A 20,813-nucleotide genomic window follows, 5' to 3' on the forward strand; every position below is an offset into this window, starting at 1 on the left:
TACGGGCTGCTGCAGGGATGAACCGATGGTAAAAGTTGACCATCCCCAGGAATTCTTGCAGGCCTTTGACTGTGTTGGGACAGACAAAATGGCAGATAACGTCTACTTGGTGGGTAGGGGTGTTGCTCCTTCGCTGGTGATTCTGTGGCCGAGAAAATCGATAGAGTCGAGTCCAAATTGGCACTTGGCCGGGTTGATAACGAGGCCAAAATCACTGAGACGGGAGTACAGTTGCAGAGGTGGGAAAGGTGTTCTTGGTGGTCACGGCTGGCGATTAGTATGTCATCTAATAGATGAACACGAAGTCCAGGTTGTGGCCTACCGCGTCCATCAGACGCTAGAAGGTCTGCGCGGCGTTCTTAAGGCCAAATGGCATTCGAAGAGGCCGAATGGAGTGATGAGTGCAGTTTTGGGGATGTCGTCAGGGTGGACCGGGATTTGGTGGTATCCCCGGACGTGGTCCACCTTGGAGAAGATGTGGGCCCTGTGTAGGTTCACCACGAAGTCCTGGATGTGAGGGACGGGGTAGCGGTCTGGGGTGGTGGCATCATTCAGCCTGTGGTAGTCGCCACAGGGCCTCCACCTGCTGGTGGCTTTTGGGACCACGTGCAGGGGGAAGGCCCAGGGGCTGTCTGACCTGCGAACGATCCCCAGCTCCATGTGGCGGAACTCTTCCTTTGCCAGGCGGAGCTTGTCTGGAGGTAGTCGTCGTGCTCGGGCATGAAGGGGTGGCCCTGTGGTAATGATGTAGTGCTGCACCCCGTGTTTGGGCATCACATTTGTAAACTGAGGTGCCAAAACCATTGGGAACTCAGCTAGGAGCTTGGTGAACTCGTTGCCAGACAGGGAAACGGAGTCCAGGCGCAGGGCTGGTAGGCTGGCTTCTCCCAGGGAGTAGGTTTGGAATGTTCTAGAGTGCACTAGCTGCTTCCCTCGCAGGTTGACTAACGGGCTGTGGGCCCGAAAGAAATCTGCTCCTAGGAGTGGCTGGGCGACGGCGGCAAGGGTAAAGTTCCAGGTAAAATGGCTGTCACCGAATTGTAATTGAACTATACGGGTACCGAAAGTTCGTATCATTGTGCCGTTTGCAGCTTTGAGTGCGGGACCCTGTTGCCTGCTACCAGTGTCGTGGCCGGTCAGGAAAAACACTGACCTCTGCTCCAGTATCGACGAGGAAACGACGTCCAGACTGCTTGTCTCAAACGAATAGAAGGCTGTGTTGGTGGCCAGCCACCGTAGCCATCAGCAGCAGCTGGCCCTGGCATTTCCCTGAAACTTGCAGGGTGGGTGGCATCAATGGGCCTCTGCACCCCACCTCTGATGGTAGAAACATAGCTGGTTGCCAGTGTCGTCGTCTGTGTTTTTGGGGTGTGGTCGCTCGGTTGCTGGGACTGGTTTAGGTAGGTGTTGGGCCCATGATTTGGCCGATGGACGACCCGCTCTCGCGTTTGGCCTTCCACAGGATATCTGCCTGGGTGGCTACCTCGCATGGGTTGCTGAAATCGGTGTCGGCCAACAGCAGGTGAATGTCGTCAGGTAGTTCGAGGAAGGCCTGTTCGAACATCAGGCAGGGCTTGTGCCCCTCAGCCAAGGCCAGCATCTCATTCATCACGGCCAATGGGGATCTGTCCCCCAGGCCGTCGAGATGAAGCAGGCGGGTGGCGTGCTCGCGACGGGAGAGGCCGAAGGTCCAAATAACAAGGTCTTTGAAAGCTGGGTACTTATCTTCCTCCGGAGAACACTGGATGAAGTCTCCGGCCTGGATGGCTATCTCCTGGTCCAGGGAGTTGACCACGTGGTAGCACCGTGTGGAGTCAAAGGTGATCTGCTGAAGTTGGAATTGTGCTTTGGCCTGGTTGAACCAGACGCGGGGCCGAGGCGTCCAAAAGGTGGGCAGCTTGAGTGCCACTGTGTTGTCTGCTGCGTTGTCGTCCATTGTGTGGGTCCAAAATCTGTTTGGACCGTTGGGGTCACCAATGTAGCGGCTGCTACCGCGATGCGAAAGTAAGACACTAGTCGATGAGTAGCAGAACAAAACTGATTTATTTTCCCGCCTTGTGTGGGCCTTTTAAGAGGAATGGTTCCCGCCCACTGAAAACGGAAATGACATATGCGCTACGTCATCAAACTTTTCCTGCGCGCGGGTTCTCCCTGTCGCTTGGAAGATGAAGGCCCAGCGCCATCTTGGGCCTCGCTGCTCCAATGCGCAACCCGATCGCTGAGCCGGTTCGCTTGCTCAGACGGTGAGTCGCTACAAATGGACATCTCTAGGCTGCAACCATTTTGGTAGTTTGGTAAGTTAATTGGTCACTTAGCATGCAGATGAAGGGAGAATAGTATGTAATTGGTTGCTTGATGGCCAGTGCAGACTTGGTGGGCTGAAGTGCCCATTACTGTGCTGTATTGAGGATCAATGTGTACATGTTTCTTTAAGACTGAATTCCAGCATTGTTTGCTATTAGGTTCCCCTGCCCATTGAATGAATGATTTTGTATTTAACTGGTCGATTGAATTATCCAAATACATTTTTGGCTAGTCATAGAATAGGATTAGCAATGGAGAAGTCACTGCTCAGATTGACCATCTTTCTCAGAGGAAGGACATGATTAGCTCTGCAGAGAAAGAAGAATATTGGGAATACAAAAACTGAAAAATACCAATACCAAAAAAGTGATTATAATTCATGCAAAAGAGGAACTTTGGATTCTATCAGGAAAATTGACTTAAGCTGGACCAGAACTTGCATTTAATTTTTTTTATTATTTATTTGGTTATGAGATGTGGGTTTCACTAGTTTTTCTTGTCCCTCTATAATTGCCCTCTAAACAGAGGAGGTAGTTAAGAATCCACCACACTGTGGATCTGGAGTCACGCATGAGCCACACCAGGTAAGGATGGTGGTTTTTCCTTCACCGGAAGACATTAGTAAACTAAATGAGTTCCTATGACATGGCCTCTGTTACTGACGATCACTTTTTTAAAACTTCCAGATAGTTCAGAATCAAAATCGGGTTTATTATCACTGAAATATGTTGTGAAACTTGTTTTGCGGCAACAGTACAGTGCATAAAAATTACCATAAGTTACAAACATAATTAATGCAAAAAGAGGAATAACAAGGTAGTGTTCATGGATTCATGGACCATTCAGAAATCTGACAGCAGAGGGGAAGAAGTTATTCCTAAAATGTTAAGTGTGGGTCTTCAGGCTCCTGTACCTTCTCCCTGATGGTAGTAACGAGAAGAGGGTATGTCCTGGATAGTGAGGGTCCTTAATGATGGATGTCACCGCCTTGAGGCGCCGCCCCTTGATGTCTTTGATAGTGGGGAGGGTTATGCCCGTGATGGAGTTGGCTGAGTCTACAACCCTCTGCTGCCTCTTTTGATCCTGTGCATTGGAGCCTCCATACCAGGGGGTGATGCAACCAGTCAGAATGCTCTCCACTGTACATCTGTAGAAATTTGTACACTGTACATCTGTGGTTTTTATTTAACTACTTGAATTTACATTTCCAGCTGTGAAGGTGGGATTCAAACTTGTATTTCTGGATCAATGGTCCAGAACGCTGTGTTTGTCCAGTAATTTAACCACCTTGCGTGATTGCAGTTAAAAATAAAGTGCAATATAAAAAAAGTTAAATTTTCCTAGAACTAATGTAATTGGACAGCATATTAGATCGTCAAAGTTTTTAATTTTCTCTCTGTGGAAAAAGTACCATTCCTAAATACATCATGGGAAATCAGGTATAAGTTTATTAATGCATGTGAATATGGGTTAATTGTTAAAAGGAGCATTTTAAATAAAACTATCCTGCCTTCCAAACATGAGTAACATAGTTTTATTGCTGTGCATTAGTCAGTTCCTTAATAAATTAAACATTTTTTGAATTGGGGGAAAAAACTGTTAAAATATGTCTAATTATAATTGTGCACAAAAAGCACAATTTGAAGCATCTTGTGAATTAACAAAATCTCAATTTTTTAACCTGAGTAGGGCTTGATCCCTTGGAAATCAATCTTTAACTTGCGTAAAGGATTGGTGAGGAGTTCACTTGTGTCTTAAATTCCCAAATCTTTCATTGTGGTTTAATGATTCAGCCCAGATAATGTATATTTTTCTAATATAAACAGAAGTTCTGCTAACAAAATAATCTGCAAGCATGTTTTATCAAGAACTTAACATAGTTAGTAAATTGTTAGTTTATTATTGTCACATGTACTGAGGTACAGTGAAAAACTTCCTGCATGCCATTCATACAGATAATCTCCTTACAGCAGTGCATTGAGGTAGGTCAAGGGGAAAAAAAAACAGAATGTAGAATAAAGTATTACAGTTACAGAGAGAGTGCAATGCAGGTAGACAATAAGGTGCAAGGCCATAACAAGGTAGATTGTGAGTTCAAGAGTCCATCTTATCGTATTAAGGGACCGTTCAATAGACTTACAACAGTAGGATAGCAGCTGTCCTTGAGCCTGTTGGGTACGTACTTTCAGGCTTTTGTATCTTCTGCTTGATGGCAGGGGGGAGAAGAGAAAATGTCCAGGGTGGGAGGGGTCTTTGATTATGTTGGCTGCCTTACTGAGGCAATTAGAAGTGTAGACAGAGTCCATGGAGGGGAGACTGGTTTTCCTTGATGTGCTGAACTGTGTCCACAACACTTTGCAGTTTCTTGCGGTCTTGGGCAGTGCAGTTGCTGTATCAAGCCATGATGCATCCAGATAGGATGCTTTCTATGGTGCAGCAATAGAATGTTATTTTGTTGATGGTTACTTTAGTACTAATTTTGTTTTTAGTGCAAATCCTTCTTAGAACTCAAAAAATCTTCATTTTAAAAAAAAAGTGCTTCCTTTTAGTTGTTTTGGATTGGATCAATGGATGAAAATCTGTAGTCTGACAGTTTTGTATGAGCTGAAGTAACTTGTGAGCTGTTTTTATTTCATCTTTTGAAGAACAGTTGCAGTTTGATCAGCCATAATTTCACGATGAGAGAGACAGTTTAAGAGAACATTCTGAGAAGGCCATTCTCTAGCCAGGATACTACGTGCAGCTGCAGGTTAGGAAATTGGTTGAGTGTTCCTTTGCACGGTTTCTGCCTAAACTGGGCTAAACATGCTTTAGTTTTGACTTTGTTTGGACTACATTGTTCCTGTACGCTCACTGAAGATTATAAAACTATCCAAAAGTTATTCTTTAATGGGAAGGTTCCTTCCAATTCTCTCCCCTCATGACTGTACACAGACCCAGTCCAAACGTATGGCAGGAAAAAATGTCCTGATTTTGAAAGGTTCTGATCATAAGAGTGCACAGTTCTTGTTTGTTTTGTGCTTTCTATTTTTGTTCCTCTGAATTTTTATTGCACTTGTTTTTTTGTTACTTTTTTATGTTTCTAGGAGCTGCATTTTTAACTGCTGCAATCAAAATACAGAATTTTGAAATTTCCTCTGGTTGTTCAGCTCTCCCTCAGTACTTTAGAAGAGCAACAGGAAGATCTGAGGAGGGATGAGGGGCAGGCCTGTTGGCAACAGAGATAAACTGACATTGCCCAATCTGCTGCACCCATAGACCCAAGTACAGTACCCAGGTAGTGGATGAAAGGATCTTCACTTGGCAGCTGTGCTTCAGTAGTACATAGTGATGAAGGTATGCCATATCCTATAGCCTGTTTTTAGGCTAAGATCAAGCACATGGATAGTTCTGGCAGGCACTATGAGGGTGACTTTGGCACTGAAATCTTATGTATGTAGAGTCCTGAACTGAAGACAATACTTGAATGCTAATTCAACAGAGCCTGAGCAAGTGATAGAAGAAATGATCAAGGCTACTTCAAACATAACTTTCCCAATGGAAGTCTGGAGTGGTATACATTGCAACTGTTCTTCTTTCACATGCATTCTATAAAGTTGGGATTAGTATAAATGATTGGTGTGGACTCACTGGGCTGGAGGATCTGTTTCCATGTTGTTTGCCTCTGTGATTTTAACTCTAAACCTGTGTTTTCACATTTACCCAACAAAGTGCAACTTTTCGGTATTTACTTGGAGTTAAAGTTTGCCCACCTGGAAAAGTCCAGATCTTGGCAGAGTCTTGGTGGGGTCTATGGATTCTTGATCGTCCTTTAGCATTCTGAACATGCTCCTCATCAATTACCTAGTGATCCCTCCACAGATTTGAATCTGTTAATGTGGATGTACCACTACAGATTTAGAGTTGCCTTCTCCCCTTTTCTGTATAATTTGACAGTTCTTTGGACATGCTTATAGGAACATGAGATGGGGGACATAATTCAATGCAGGGATAGGCACTCCTATAAAGATAATATGCATGCCAATGTGCGTTGTATCTTGGTGTTGTACTGTTACTGTATGCAGTGTGGCAACAGTGAATAGAATGACAAAGTAATATTTGGAAAATGATGGTAGAAGTGCAGAGAAGACACAAGAAAGTCAGTAATTTGATCAATGTATTGCAATAGTACACCAACTTTTAGTTACCACACTTTACAGCTCCATTTTTTTCTGGCAGTCAACAATTATGCCATCTGCATGGACAGTCATCTGGACTTGCTCCAGTCAAAGCCAGTCACAGTCAGATATTAGATCCAACTGTCTCTTTGCATATCCTTATCTGAATTGAAAGAAACATGAGCAAGAATGTTATCTTATGGAGATGGGGTTGATAGGCGTGCATATATGTTATACACACATTCATGTTGTTCTGGCTTATGACTATCTGTCCTGCATGATGCAACCTTCTGGTAGCCAGGTGGAGCCCATTGACAGTGGAGCACTGGTTGAGTCTTATGAAATAAAACTGAAACTAACAGTGTTTCCTTTGTATTGAAATGGCACAATAAATAGTCTACAGAATCATTCTGTGGCTAAGGAACGATTCTGTAGACTATTTATTGTGCTATTTCTCATTTGATGTAATGTAAAAGTAGCAGAATAAGAATTGGGTCCAGACTGTGAAGCAGTTATGAAACTGCTTCCAAATGCTAACTTGGTACTGAGTGGAATTTAACTTCAGATGAAGCCAAGTTTTTATGTGTCTCAAATGATCAGTTGAGTCTCATAGCATTTCCTAAATTCAATATTTTTATTTAATATTTTTGGAAGGAAGGTATCACTGCTTGCATTCCCTGCACATTAAAAAATAATGATGAGGGAAAGCTCTGCATATTCATTTCTGTGTTGAAGTACAGAGCTGCCTCCTGTTGGAAGTGGAGCTTGAGCCACAATATAGCATTGTTACTGTCATTCTGCTTGGTTTACCAGTTGTGTGGCATAACTCTCTTTTAAACACATGATAGCAGTAATTTACATGGTTAATATGTATTTTCATTTCAAATTTGCAGTTAAGAATAATTAAATTTGATGCTTTAAAACCAAACCAATTTTCTTCTTAATACTTGCTGTCATGTTATGGACATCACTGGAGAGGCTAGTGTTTATTGGCCCTACCTTGCTCTTGGTAAGATAGTAAATGGACTCTTGATTCAAGCTGCTGTAAAAGGCCCTCCACATACCATTCTACCAATTAAAAAAGGCACAAAAGGTAATGAGGGAAGATGCCAACAGCTCAAGGTTTATGACTTCATAACAGGTGTGTATAGTGTGAAGATCTGATGAAAATGCTTTGCATGGTTATATTTTTGGTGTTATAAGGAAACGATGGTAAACGGTTTTAAAGTACTGCAGCTGTAACCTTTTTTTCCTACTATATCTTGCCAAGATTTGATGCAAATTGCTGATATTGTAGAGGTAAATGAATAAAGATGGGAGGAACATGCCCTCTTCTTGTTACCACCATCAGGGAGGAGATACAGAAGCCTGAAGACCCACATTCAACAATTCAGAAACAGCTTCTTCCCCTCTGCTTTTTTTGTGTCTGAGACAGTTGGATCAGAGCTGGATCATAGAAACAGGATGAGCAATATTTTGAATGATGTTTCCTGCTATTAATGTATACTCATGACCCAGGAAGCCTAACCAATTCAGTGAAATGATCAAAGTTAATAAATCTGAGTTCTTACTCTGAGAGAACAAGTTACGTAATTGAAAGATGGTTCTCAAGGAAAATTATTCCTCAAGTCAGTGGCTTCATTTGTGAGGATTGTTCATCCCCATCTGGATGTTGTAGTAATAAAGAGAGTCCAGAGGAGTTTTACCAGAATGTTGCCCAGAATGGAGGGCTGTGGTTATAAGGAGAGATTGGATAGGTTAGGTTTATTCTCACTGGAATGTAAGGGGCTCAGGCATGACCTTGGAGGTCTACAAACTTTGTGGTGCACAGATAAGATAGATGGTCAGAAACTTTCTCCCAGGGCAGGGGAGTCTAGAACTAGAGGGCATGGGTTTAAGGTGAGAGGGGGGAAATTTAAAAGAGATATGAAGAGTAAGTTTTTCATAAAGCGGGTGGTGAATATCTGGAATGAGCTACCAGAGGCGGTGGTAGAGGCAGATGCAACTACTCGTTTAAAAGGCATTTGGACAGGTACTTGAATAGGAAAGACACCAAAGGATATGGGTCCAATGCTGGCAAATGTGATTAGCGTAGATGGTTGGCCTGGATGAAGTGGGCCGAAAGGGCCCATTTCTTTGCTGTGCAATTCTATGATGCTGTGAATGGAAGCAGCAGTCCTTAATTTCACAATATAATGGAAACTTACAGAGGGCAGTCAAAAGATCACCAAATTGCTATCTGCCATAGTACTATCTCTTGGCAATTCCATTGAAATCAGTGGAATTAACTTTGCAGAGACAGTATAAGATGGTAAAGTGATGATATGGCATGTTTAGCATTACTGAGCGTGTGTGAATTTCTAGGCAGGACTACTACATCCAGCAGACACAGACCTTGGGTCTCAACTAGACTCCTATTGGTATTTATAATACAGAATCAGATTTATTATCACTGACTTGGATGATGTGAAATTTGTTGTTTTGCAGTAGCAATACAGTGCAAAAACATAAAATTACTATAAATTACAAAATAAATTGTGCAAAAGAAGAATAATGAGGTGGTTCATGAACTATTCAGAAATCTGATGGCAGAGGGGAAGAAGCTATTTCTGAATCGTTGAGTGTGGGTCTTCAAGCTCCTGTACCACCACCCTGACAGTGGTAACAAGAGGGCACGTCCCTTCCATCTTCCTCCCATCCCTATTGGTTTCCCTCTACAACATCAGCAATTTGTATTAAATCGTAGCTCCATCATAATGAGAGACTTTGAGGCAAATATCAACATAAACTTCTACTCCTTTCTGCCTTCTGTGTTTATTTAACTTTTCCATAAGAACATCCTTGCCTTTTGTATTATACCCTTGTGGAGATGATGAGCTCCACTTTCAAGTTACAAACATTCCTTCTTGGTTCCCTGTCTAATTTGTTAGTGATTATCTTATATCTATACCACTTAGTTTTGGATTCGCCAAAGTAGAAGCGTTTTCTCTGCATCTACCCCTATCCAGCCCTTTCACAATAGAAAAGGCCCTTTATAGCAAAAGTTATGTCAGGTGGGAGACGTATCAAACTACAATCAAGTGCCTGGATATATATAAAAAATAATAAGCATCACAGGGAGAATTTGGCTACATCAGCAGAATACACAAAGCAGCTGAGGAATAAAGATTCCTTTGGAGACTTTGTTTATTTTTTATGAACTCTTTTGGCCTCTCCTACTCTAATTATTATGTTGCTTGTTTCTTACATTAGCTGAATATATATTTTTCACTTTTAGGCAACTTGATTTCATGCAGAGTATGCCAAATAGCAAGATATATTGGAAAAAGGTTTAATTTTATTGTATCTCAACAGATGTTTTTTCAGTCAACTGGAACAATAGGGTAGCCGTTGCTAATTCTTTTGTTCTTCAAACTCCTTTTACAATCCTTCATCAGTTCCAGCTATCTACTGCACATAACTCAGTGGGGTTCTTGCTTTCAGAGCTATCACCTCCCAGTCAATTTTACAGGGATTTGTGGTGGCTCAGAATGGCTTCTGACATGAGAGGCAAGTAACTGATTCTTTGATTCCATACACGCAACGCTCCCACTAGCTGTATCCTCACAAGCTCCCCTGATTTCTCTGAGCATACAACATTAAACAGCTGTGATTGTTCCAAATCCCTCTTCTGTCGCTCCCTTTATACATTTATTAAGTAAGTTGCAGAAGAAATAACTGCTTGGGGCAACCTATCCATTTCACTTTCTACTGCCTGCTATTTCTAGATATGGATTGGATAGAAAGAATAGATTATTCAATATTTCCAATATGTGACTTTTTTTTGTTGAAGAGGAAGCCTTATTATATTTACATTTGAATACAGCTTGAAGGAGACGTGCAGTACACCAGTTCTTCACCATATGCATACACTTAGCATTTTAATTCCTTTCTCCTCTATCAATGAATTATTAGGCCATGCACCTTAGTTAATGCTCCCCACCCTACCCCTGCTGCATATCACTACATAAAGCTTATGACTGTCTTTAATGTGTATGAGTGGTGGGATTTATGGAACCTCAATTCTTCTCCATTTGTGAAGATAACAGAGTGAATATTAGCATAAATTCTCCAGGTAATTGTTACAACGAGATGCTTCAATCTCATATCAGCAGGCTATGTAGCTCATTAAATGGGAATGAGGAAAGTTTATTTTTATTAGTAGGTACTCTTAACTGTTATTTCATGAAATATTAGGCTTGACATGTATTCATAGATAGCATGTAACATGTGCAGCAGCCATATGATAGATTTGATTCCTGTTGCTTTGTGTATAAGTTTGTTTGAATGGCTTCTCATCTCTGAAGGCTCCTTTCCCAATCACATGAACAAATATGTGAAATACTTTTAATGACTATCTACTGAAAAGCAGTATCATCCACTGGAGTGTGCTCTTTCAATTAAATGTCACTATTCCTTTTATCAGATGAAAGCAATGTGGATTAGTCTTAGTGAATTGTCAAATTAGGGTTCAAGCATTTTTCAGAATCAATTCCCAATCCAGCATTGAAATCATTAGCTCCTGATTCAGAAAAACTTGAAGGTTGAAAACAGTTTCCTGTTTTCCCATTAAATGTGCATCCATACTCAATCCCACATAATGACACATTTTATGCTTTGATGGCCTTGTGCAGACCAGTTATACCAATTGCATGGCGATTTTAAAAACTGTAAGGGGAGGTCTATGATTTAGGTGGGTTTCTACCTAATGGCTTCATGTTTTACAGGCAAAGTGTGGCCAGAAAGCATTTCCATTCAGTGCCAGCTAGATCAAAGGACCATAATGAACTGTGTCTTAACTGAAGCATAACATTCTCAAAAAATGTCACAACAACTTACTTTTCTAAAATGCCTTTCAATTTAGCTAAACATCTCAAGGTGCTTCACAGAGCATTAATAAGCAAGTTTAACATTGAACCACATATTAGAGCAGAAGTTGGCCAAAGAGGTAAGTTTTATGGAGTGCCTTGCAGGAAAGTGAGTTGAGTAGTAGAGATGTTTAGGATGAAAGTCCTAGGACTTTAGGATCTTGGCTCTCAATTAATTTTGGGGCTCATCAAAAGGCAAGAGTTGGAGAACATTGGATTTCTTAGAAGGGCATAATGCTGATGGAGGATATAGAAGTATGGAAGGGAAAGATCATGGAGAGATTTGGACACAAGATTTTAAAAAAAAATTAAGCAATGCCAAAATTTTTAATCTATAGTCAACATAAATTAACAAACAGCAAGATGATGGGAGTGAGTTAGGATATGAAAATGAGACAAAAGGACACATTGGAATGCACAATTTTTTTTGTAACCAAGGACATATTCCCTCAAAGTACAACTCATCTGGGTTCTTTGTGTCTATGCTAAGTTAGGCTGAACTTGTATGTACCAAACTCTGGTCACAGAGCCAAATATGAATACTGATGGATGAAAGTTTATAAGAATACAGATGATGAAACTTAATATTTAAATACTATGTTTTGCAATGAGACAGATTTTCTTATTTTACTAGATTCTCCCTTCATGCAATAGAAGTTGAAAACTTGACTGCTGAAACCATATGATGCAGTTGCAGCCTCCACTATTGCCAGCCATAAGTAGTGCAAATAAATCTGTAAACATTAAAAGAGCTTTTAACTATCAATATATAACAGTAAAATAATGCCTCATACAAAACACACATCTGAGTTGAGATGGCATTAATGTAGCAGTTGTGTTGCTCCAGTGGTTCCCAATACTGTCTGAATCTTTCGATGTGTTGCTGTCTTGAGGCATGCGCTAAGATGAACTCTCTTTGATTGGACTGTAAAATCATCTTGTATTTTTTTTTGTAACCAAGTCACTGCAACTTTGATTTATGTTTGCATGGTAAATTTTTGATAAATATATTTCTAATTGTCATAAATTTTCATATACAATGGCGCAAGCAGTTTGGGTCATCAGTGGGAGGGTGCTGGGATTGCACTGGGTTGAGAGTTGTGCTTGTGTTCAGGGAAGAGAGGGAACTAACTGGTTCGGGGCATTGGCCTAGGCGTCTACTATCTAGCAAGTCATAAATACATTAACCAAAATCACACAAGTGCTGTACAATTGTATGTTGCTGCTACAGATGCATAAGCACAGAATATTGGTTTCCACTGCATGTTTCAATAACAATAGTATTTGAACAGGTTAAGCTGTGAAATCTTCACAATGAAGCCTTCGTATTAGATCACAAAGTTTAAAATATTACAATATGCTAGTATGGATAAATTGTAGCAGAATCAGTTCATCCAAGTTGCTGATGATAAGAGAATAATTGTCTGCTGACTACTGCCATAAGTATGTGCCACTATCAACTTCAGTACTATTCTAATGTGCACATAGATATACTGAATTAATCTATTTGGTTAACAACATTATGTCCACTACAGGCTCCAGCAATGGGATTTAGTCATCCTAAATTGCTGGAGATAATGAAGGTAGAACTATAACAAATTTTTGCACTGATATTTGAGGGCAATTCATGGCTGAATATCTTGAGAGTCTTATTTGTTTCCTGTGTGAAACAAAATGAAGCAAATGTCAACAATAGAGATCCAGTGAAAATGGTGAATGGAGAAGCAAGAGATTCTGCAGATGCTGGAATCTGGAGCAACACACACAAAATGCTGGAGGAACTCAGTTGGTCAGGCAGCATCTATGGAGGGAAATAAACATTCAGTCCTGCTGAAGGGTCTCAACCCAAAACATCGACTGTTTATTTCCCTCCATAGATGCTGCCTGACCTGCTGAGTTTCCCCAGTATTTTGTGTGAAAATGGTGAATGTATACTTCCTCCATTTTGAACTTATAAATGAAAATTAAAACTTACTAAATCATATTAAGTAAGGGCTTGGATTGAGGGGGAGAGAGGCCCAGGAATGAGGTTAGTTAATCTGGCAGCCAGGGGAGGCCAAATCTCTGAAAGTTCTATTGAAAGTATTAATGGGATTGTGCTGAGACTTGTGCTTGCAATCTGTGGGGAGGGGAGCAGCATATGCTGTGGATTGGAGATATTGGTCTACCATTTGCAGGGCACATTTGCAATAACCAATTCATGAAAGTGGCACGTCAGGCAGCATCTGTGGAAAGAGAAATGGAGGGGGGGGGGGGTGGGGTGGGTAACATAAGGTCAAAGACCCTTGATGAGAACTGGAATGGTGAGATAGCATGTTAGAGTTTAGTTGCCGAGATAGTGGGAGAGGGGTGGATTGACAAAGAAAATAACGGAGAGGCTGAGGTCAGTGTTACTCAAGTAATCTTGATCTTTGCAGAACTATCTGTTTAATAGATGTGGACCATAGAAAGAGAAAATGCAAGCGAAGGGACTTGTTAAAGCCATGAAATGCCGGTCAATAGCAATTGTTGAAACTGTAAAGAGCATGCTGAGGAGATACTTGGCAGATCAGACAGTGCCTGTGGAGAGAGAAATACAGAGTTAATATTGCAGATAAGGTTACAGCAGAAATGGCCAGTTCCAACATGCCCAAATCCTTTATCATAAATTTATGGGAATTCATAACTGGTGTAATGGCAAATTTCTTGTATTCTATAATCTTTTATACAGGAGTGGCATTATTGAGCTGTGGAAGTTCTTTGAAGTGTGTAACTTGAAATTGCTGCAAACTATTGAGAAAATTTACACCTCGCATCATTTTGGTGTAAAATTCTTGTACACTTCCTTTGTAATAAACTATAATACCACTCATTGAATCATTATTTACACAACAAATTTTCAGGGATTTCAGGGTTACTGTGGCTTGGAAATTTCTTAGTCAATGCTAAGATAATGGATTACAAATTATGATGAGCAATGAATGCCAGCCTCATAAATAAGACATCTCCCACTATTTAGTAAATTAAGATCCTTGTGTGATTAAAACTGGCTTCATTGATAGTTGTGTTAGGGAAAAACCAAATTTAAAGCACCAGTCAGTCATTGCAGTGACTTCCACATCACTTGGAGTATTGTGTGCAATTCTGGTCACCCGGCTATAGAAAGGATGTCATTAAGCTGGAAACAGTGCAGAAAAGATTCATGAGGATGTCACAAACCAGCAACAAAAGAAACACACTGAGCATGATTCAGTGTTAAAAACTATTTTATTAATCACTACTTATGATAATACGTAAAATAAAAGTAAAAATGTTAGTATGTTAGAATTCAAAAATGTTAAACCTCGAACGTTAACCCCAAAACTAAACTCTTCGTGTGTGTGTGTGACAAAGTCCAAAACTCCCAGTTCCTGAATGGTTCTTAAAGTTCAGTTCCGCAAGCCATAAGGTGAAACATGAGCAAGGGCTTCTTCAACAACCACCGTTGTCTGAAGATAAGATGTAGATGTAGAAAAACATAGAGAGAGTACATACGAAATCCAAATGTTCCACGATGGAACCCAAACGACACTTCAGTGTTTACTCGGTAGTGACTTCCTCACCCCGAAAAGCATCCGAATCGTGGTCGTCCACACACACAAATACCTGTTTCCTTCTACAGGTCAGCAACAAAGTGAACTCCACCGGATTACTTCCAACTTCCATACATGGATTTCAGTGGCAAACACAGTTATTGTTTCTCATCCATCGATAGAGAAAACAAGCAGGCTGGTGTCTCTCTCCCTTCTCTCTCTCTCTTTCTTCTTCTTCTAACTTCTTCAACAACGTCATTACGTCCTTTATCTTCTATTGACGTAAGCACGCCCCACACACACATACACACACACTCTCTATCTTAAAGGGACTTTCACTGAGTCCCTTTAAGATGATTATGCTTTAACCCATAAATCCAAATGGGGACAACCTAAAACCTTTCAAAAGAGTTACAAAGACAATCCAGGGAAACCGGAGAGTAAATTGGGAGGTAATCAAAAAGGAAAGGATGAAAAGAAGCCAGGGCTGGAGAAACCTGTTGAGCGTACTTGTTATTACTGTAGGAAACCTGGCCACGTGATATCTAATTGTGCCCTTTTGAAGAAAAAGAAGGAAGCTGGGCCCAATGCTTGTTTTCAGGCAATTAAAAATCAAAAAGGTTTAGGAGATGCTGTTAAAGATCAGTCCTTGCAAGAGGGAAAAGCGGAAAAGTTGGAGGAGGTGAGAAAGGAATTCCGTTCTTATGTATCAGAGGGTTTTGTTTCACTGAATGATGAGTCACCCCAGGTGCCAGTGAAAATTCTTAGAGATACTGGGGCTAGTCAATCTCTCTTGCTGGACAGTGTTTTAAATTTTGGTGAAGAAAGTGACACTGGTGAAGTAAATCTAGTACGAGGTGTTACAGGTGAGACCATGTCTGTCCCTTTTCACAGGGTGATTTTAAAGTCAAAGTTCGTAGAAGGACCAGTCGAGATAGGGATAAGACCTAGTTTGCCAGTGGAAGGAGTTTCTTTGTTATTGGGAAATGACCTTGCAAATGGAGAAAGTGATCCTGTGGTACGGTTAACAACCAAACCAAGGATTGATGAGTCTGAGGATGATTCAGATGTTTACCCATCATGTGCGGTGACTCGAGCTAAAGCTAAAGAATTAGCCAAGACAGACAGTCCGGTGCAGTCTGATGTAGTTCCTTGTGACAGTCCTAAACAGGAAGAAAATTTTGATGCCTTATCTGAGACTTTTCTGTCTTCACTGGAGGATCAACATCCTTACAGTGAGCCTGAATTTAAAGATTTGTCTTTGTCGAGGAAGGATTTTATGGTGGAACAGACAAAGGACCCTGAGTTGACAGAATTGAAAGAAAAAGCACTCTCATGTGAGGAGATTGAAAAAGTGCCAACTGGATACTATGTCAAAAATGGAGTGTTAATGAGGAAATGGAGACCTCCTCATGTTCCTGTTACTGAGGAATGGGAAGTTATTCATCAGGTTGTTGTTCCAAAAGTTTATAGGGATGAGATTTTAAACCTGGCCCATAGTATGCCTTTGGGTGGTCATTTTGGTGTGAATAAAACTGTAGGGAAGATCTTGAAACAATTCTATTGGCCTGGTTTGAGAAAAGATGTGGTGATGTTTTGTCGAACCTGCCACACATGTCAGATGGTAGGTAAACCAAATCAAAAACCCCCTGTGGCTCCTTTGAAACCAATTCCTGCTTTTGGTGAACCCTTTTCGAAGGTGATTGTGGACTGTGTTGGCCCCTTACCAAAGTCTAAGACTGGAAATCAGTATTTGTTAACCATCATGTGTGCCACTTCTAGATTTCCAGAGGCAATACCCCTTAGAAATATTAAGGCCAAGACGGTGTCAAAGGCTCTTGTAAAATTTTTTACCTTGTTTGGTTTGCCAAAAGAAATACAATCTGATCAAGGTAGTAATTTTATGTCAAAAATTTTTCAACAAATAGTCTATGAGCTGGGAGCAAAGCAGATTGTATCATCTGCATATCACCCAGAATCTCAAGGAGCTCTGGAGAGATTTCATTCTACTCTCAAAAATATGCTGAAGACTTATTGCTTTGAAAACACCAAGGATTGGGACGAAGGTATCCATTTACTTTTGTTTGCCGTTAGAGAATCGATCCAGGAGTCAATAGGATTTAGTCCGTTTGAGCTTGTATTTGGACATAGGGTGAGAGGACCTTTGGAGTTGTTAAGAGAGCAATGGGTTAATGAGGAAGTTCACTTGAGTCTGTTGGACTATGTCCAAAAATTTAAAACTCGGTTGGAGAGAGTCTGCCAGCTAGCGAGAGAGAATCTGAAAACAAGCCAGATAAGAATGAAGACATATTTTGATAGACGTGCTCGGCCTAGGACATTCGCAGTGGGGCAAAAGGTGTTGATATTTTTCCCTAGCCAAAATAATCCCTTGCAAGCTCGTTTTTCTGGACCCTATGTTATTGAATCTCGAGTGACTGATCTAACATATATAATCAAAACACCAGATAGACGCAAGAAAACACAACTCTGTCACGTAAACATGCTAAAACCTTATTATGAGAGGGATTCAGTTGTGGCCTTGGTGGATGATGTAAAGGTTGTTTCTAGAATGCCTGATGTTGATGTTGAGGAAGGCCAATTTAGACCAAATATTGTTCCATCGAAACTAAAAAACCAAAATATCATGGAGAACCTTGAAACGAAGTTGGACCATTTACAAGTTTCACAAAAACACCAGATGAGAGAATTAATTTTAAAATTTAAAAATCTGTTCCCAGATGTTCCAAACAGAACATCGGTAATTACCCATGATGTTGATGTTGGGGATGCAAAACCAATCAAACAACACCCATATCGAATGAATGTGGAAAAAAGTAAACTTGTTGATCAGGAAATAAAATACATGTTGGAAAATGATATTATTAGACATTCTACTTCAAATTGGAGTTCGCCCTGTGTTATTGTACCTAAACCTGATGGAACTGTTAGATTTTGCACAGATTACAGGAAAGTGAATGCTGTAACAAAGTCAGATGCTTACCCTATTCCTAGGGTGGATGATTGCATAGACAGAGTGGGAAAGGCAAAATTTCTTACAAAGATTGACCTATTAAAAGGGTACTGGTGTGTTCCATTAACAGATAGAGGAAGGGAGATTTCAGCCTTTGTAACCCCTTCTGGATTGTATGAATACAATGTTTTGCCATTTGGAATGAAAAATGCTCCGGCAACATTTCAAAGAATGATGAATTCAGTGATTCATGGGTTAAAACATACAGATGCCTACATTGACGACTTAGTGACTGGGAATGATACTTGGGAAGATCACATCTCTGCGTTAGAAATGTTGTTTGAAAGACTTTCCAAGGCTAACCTTACAGTTAACTTGGCTAAAAGTGAATTTGGCCATGCCACTGTAACGTATCTTGGTTATGTTGTAGGTCAAGGCAAGCAAGCTCCTGTTCAGGCAAAAGTTCAAGCAATATCTGAGTTCCCTATTCCCACAGGTACGAGGACTGTTAGAAGATTTTTGGGAATGGTTGGATATTATCGAAAATTTTGTAAAAGTTTTGCTGATATTGCTCTTCCCCTAACTAATCTTCTGAAGAAGGGAGTAAAGTTTGTTTGGACAGATTCTTGTCAAGAAGCATTTGAGAAGCTGAAAGCCATTTTATGCTACCATCCTGTGCTCAGAACACCTGACTTTGAAAAGCCATTTTCATTAGCAGTAGATGCCAGTGATGAAGCTGCAGGAGCTGTGTTGTTGCAGAAGGGTGACCTTGATGATATTGACCATCCTGTAGCTTACTTTTCAAAGAAATTTAATGAGCATCAAAAGAATTATTCCACCATAGAGAAAGAATTACTGTCGCTTGTTTTAGCCTTGCAACATTTCAGTGTATATGTTTGCACCGCTCAGAAACCATTGACTGTGTATACAGATCATAACCCATTGGTGTTTCTGAGCCGAGTCAAAAACAAGAACAGAAGGCTGTTAAACTGGAGTTTAATTTTGCAAGAGTTTGATCTCATGATAACTCACATTAAAGGCAAAGATAATGTGATTGCTGATTGTCTTTCCCGATGTTAAATGGGAAACATGTATCTGTACTAATCTGATAGTCTGTAGTTGTGTAGCGTGATAATTATTAACATTACTAACTCTATGCGCGGTTAAAATTTTCTTGGGAAAATTTTTTTTTAGGTGGGAGGTGTTATGGACTCAGTGAAAGTCCCTTTAAGATAGAGAGTGTGTGTGTATGTGTGTGTGGGGCGTGCTTACGTCAATAGAAGATAAAGGACGTAATGACGTTGTTGAAGAAGTTAGAAGAAGAAGAAAGAGAGAGAGAGAAGGGAGAGAGACACCAGCCTGCTTGTTTTCTCTATCGATGGATGAGAAACAATAACTGTGTTTGCCACTGAAATCCATGTATGGAAGTTGGAAGTAATCCGGTGGAGTTCACTTTGTTGCTGACCTGTAGAAGGAAACAGGTATTTGTGTGTGTGGACGACCACGATTCGGATGCTTTTCGGGGTGAGGAAGTCACTACCGAGTAAACACTGAAGTGTCGTTTGGGTTCCATCGTGGAACATTTGGATTTCGTATGTACTCTCTCTATGTTTTTCTACATCTACATCTTATCTTCAGACAACGGTGGTTGTTGAAGAAGCCCTTGCTCATGTTTCACCTTATGGCTTGCGGAACTGAACTTTAAGAACCATTCAGGAACTGGGAGTTTTGGACTTTGTCACACACACACACGAAGAGTTTAGTTTTGGGGTTAACGTTCGAGGTTTAACATTTTTGAATTCTAACATACTAACATTTTTACTTTTATTTTACGTATTATCATAAGTAGTGATTAATAAAATAGTTTTTAACACTGAATCATGCTCAGTGTGTTTCTTTTGTTGCTGGTTTGTGACAAGGAGGTTACCAGAACTGGAGGCCTTGAGTTATAAGGAGACACTGGATCGACTAGGACTTTTGGTCACTGTGACATTGGAGGCTGAGGGGTGACCTTACATAGGTATGTAAAATCATGAGGACCATAGATAAGGTGAATGGTCACAATCTTTTTCCCAGGATAGGGAATTCTAAACTTGAGTGAACAGGTTTAAGGTGAGGGGGAAAGATTTAAAAGGAACTTGAGGAGCAACTTTTTCTACACAGAGAATGGTAGGTATATGGAATGAGCTGCCAGAGGAAGCTGTAGAGGTGGGTGCAATTTCAAGATTTAAAAGGCTTTTTGATAAGTACATAAATAGGAAAGGTTTAGAGGGATATGGGCCATATGCAGGCAAAAGAAACCAGCTCAGGTAGACAATGTGCTCAGCATGGACGAGTTGCGCTGAAGGGCTTGTTTACACGCTCCATAATTCTGACTCTAAAAGAAATCTAAGATTTGAAAAATTTGACACGAGTCTTCAGATTTTCAACATTTCTAAGAGCAAAATGAGACTATTGGATATTAATGATCACTTACATATGCAAAATATTTCTTAATGTTGTATTACTTTTGAGAAGTCTACTTTGGTGCAATTTCAAACGAGGCAATTAAGAACCAAACATCCAGCTTAATCCAGAAGCATAACTCTTGTGAAAACTGTGTGACTTGCAGTAAAATTAGACTGCTTCCCCTGGAGCTAGATTGGACTATTTTTAATCAGGGCAATTTACCTGAAATTAACCAAACTAGCACAAAGGATACGAGTATTTCAAATCAATTTTCAGCATCACTTCAAACAGTTTGATTGTGGACAATGATCTTTCCCTCAATTCATTCAAGCACCATCCCCCACCAAACAAATTAATCACAATGTTAGTTTATGCTGACTCTATTCATTGTGTATTTCAAGAAAGCTATTAATTAAAATTTATTCTGGGCATGGGGACTCCAATGAACACATTTTTAAAGTTAATAAACTTGATC

At 40.4% G+C, this 20,813-nt stretch overlaps 1 protein-coding gene across 2 annotated transcripts in view; it reads left to right on the forward strand.

The window, feature by feature from the left end:
* LOC127580834 (chemokine-like protein TAFA-5) overlaps positions 1-20,813 on the forward strand; it is a 265,787-nt gene that overhangs the window by 10,249 nt on the left and 234,725 nt on the right. The window lies entirely within an intron of this gene.

The sequence above is a fragment of the Pristis pectinata genome, chromosome 20, assembly GCF_009764475.1.
Source record: "Pristis pectinata isolate sPriPec2 chromosome 20, sPriPec2.1.pri, whole genome shotgun sequence".
NCBI classification, from domain to species: Eukaryota; Metazoa; Chordata; class Chondrichthyes; order Rhinopristiformes; family Pristidae; genus Pristis; species Pristis pectinata.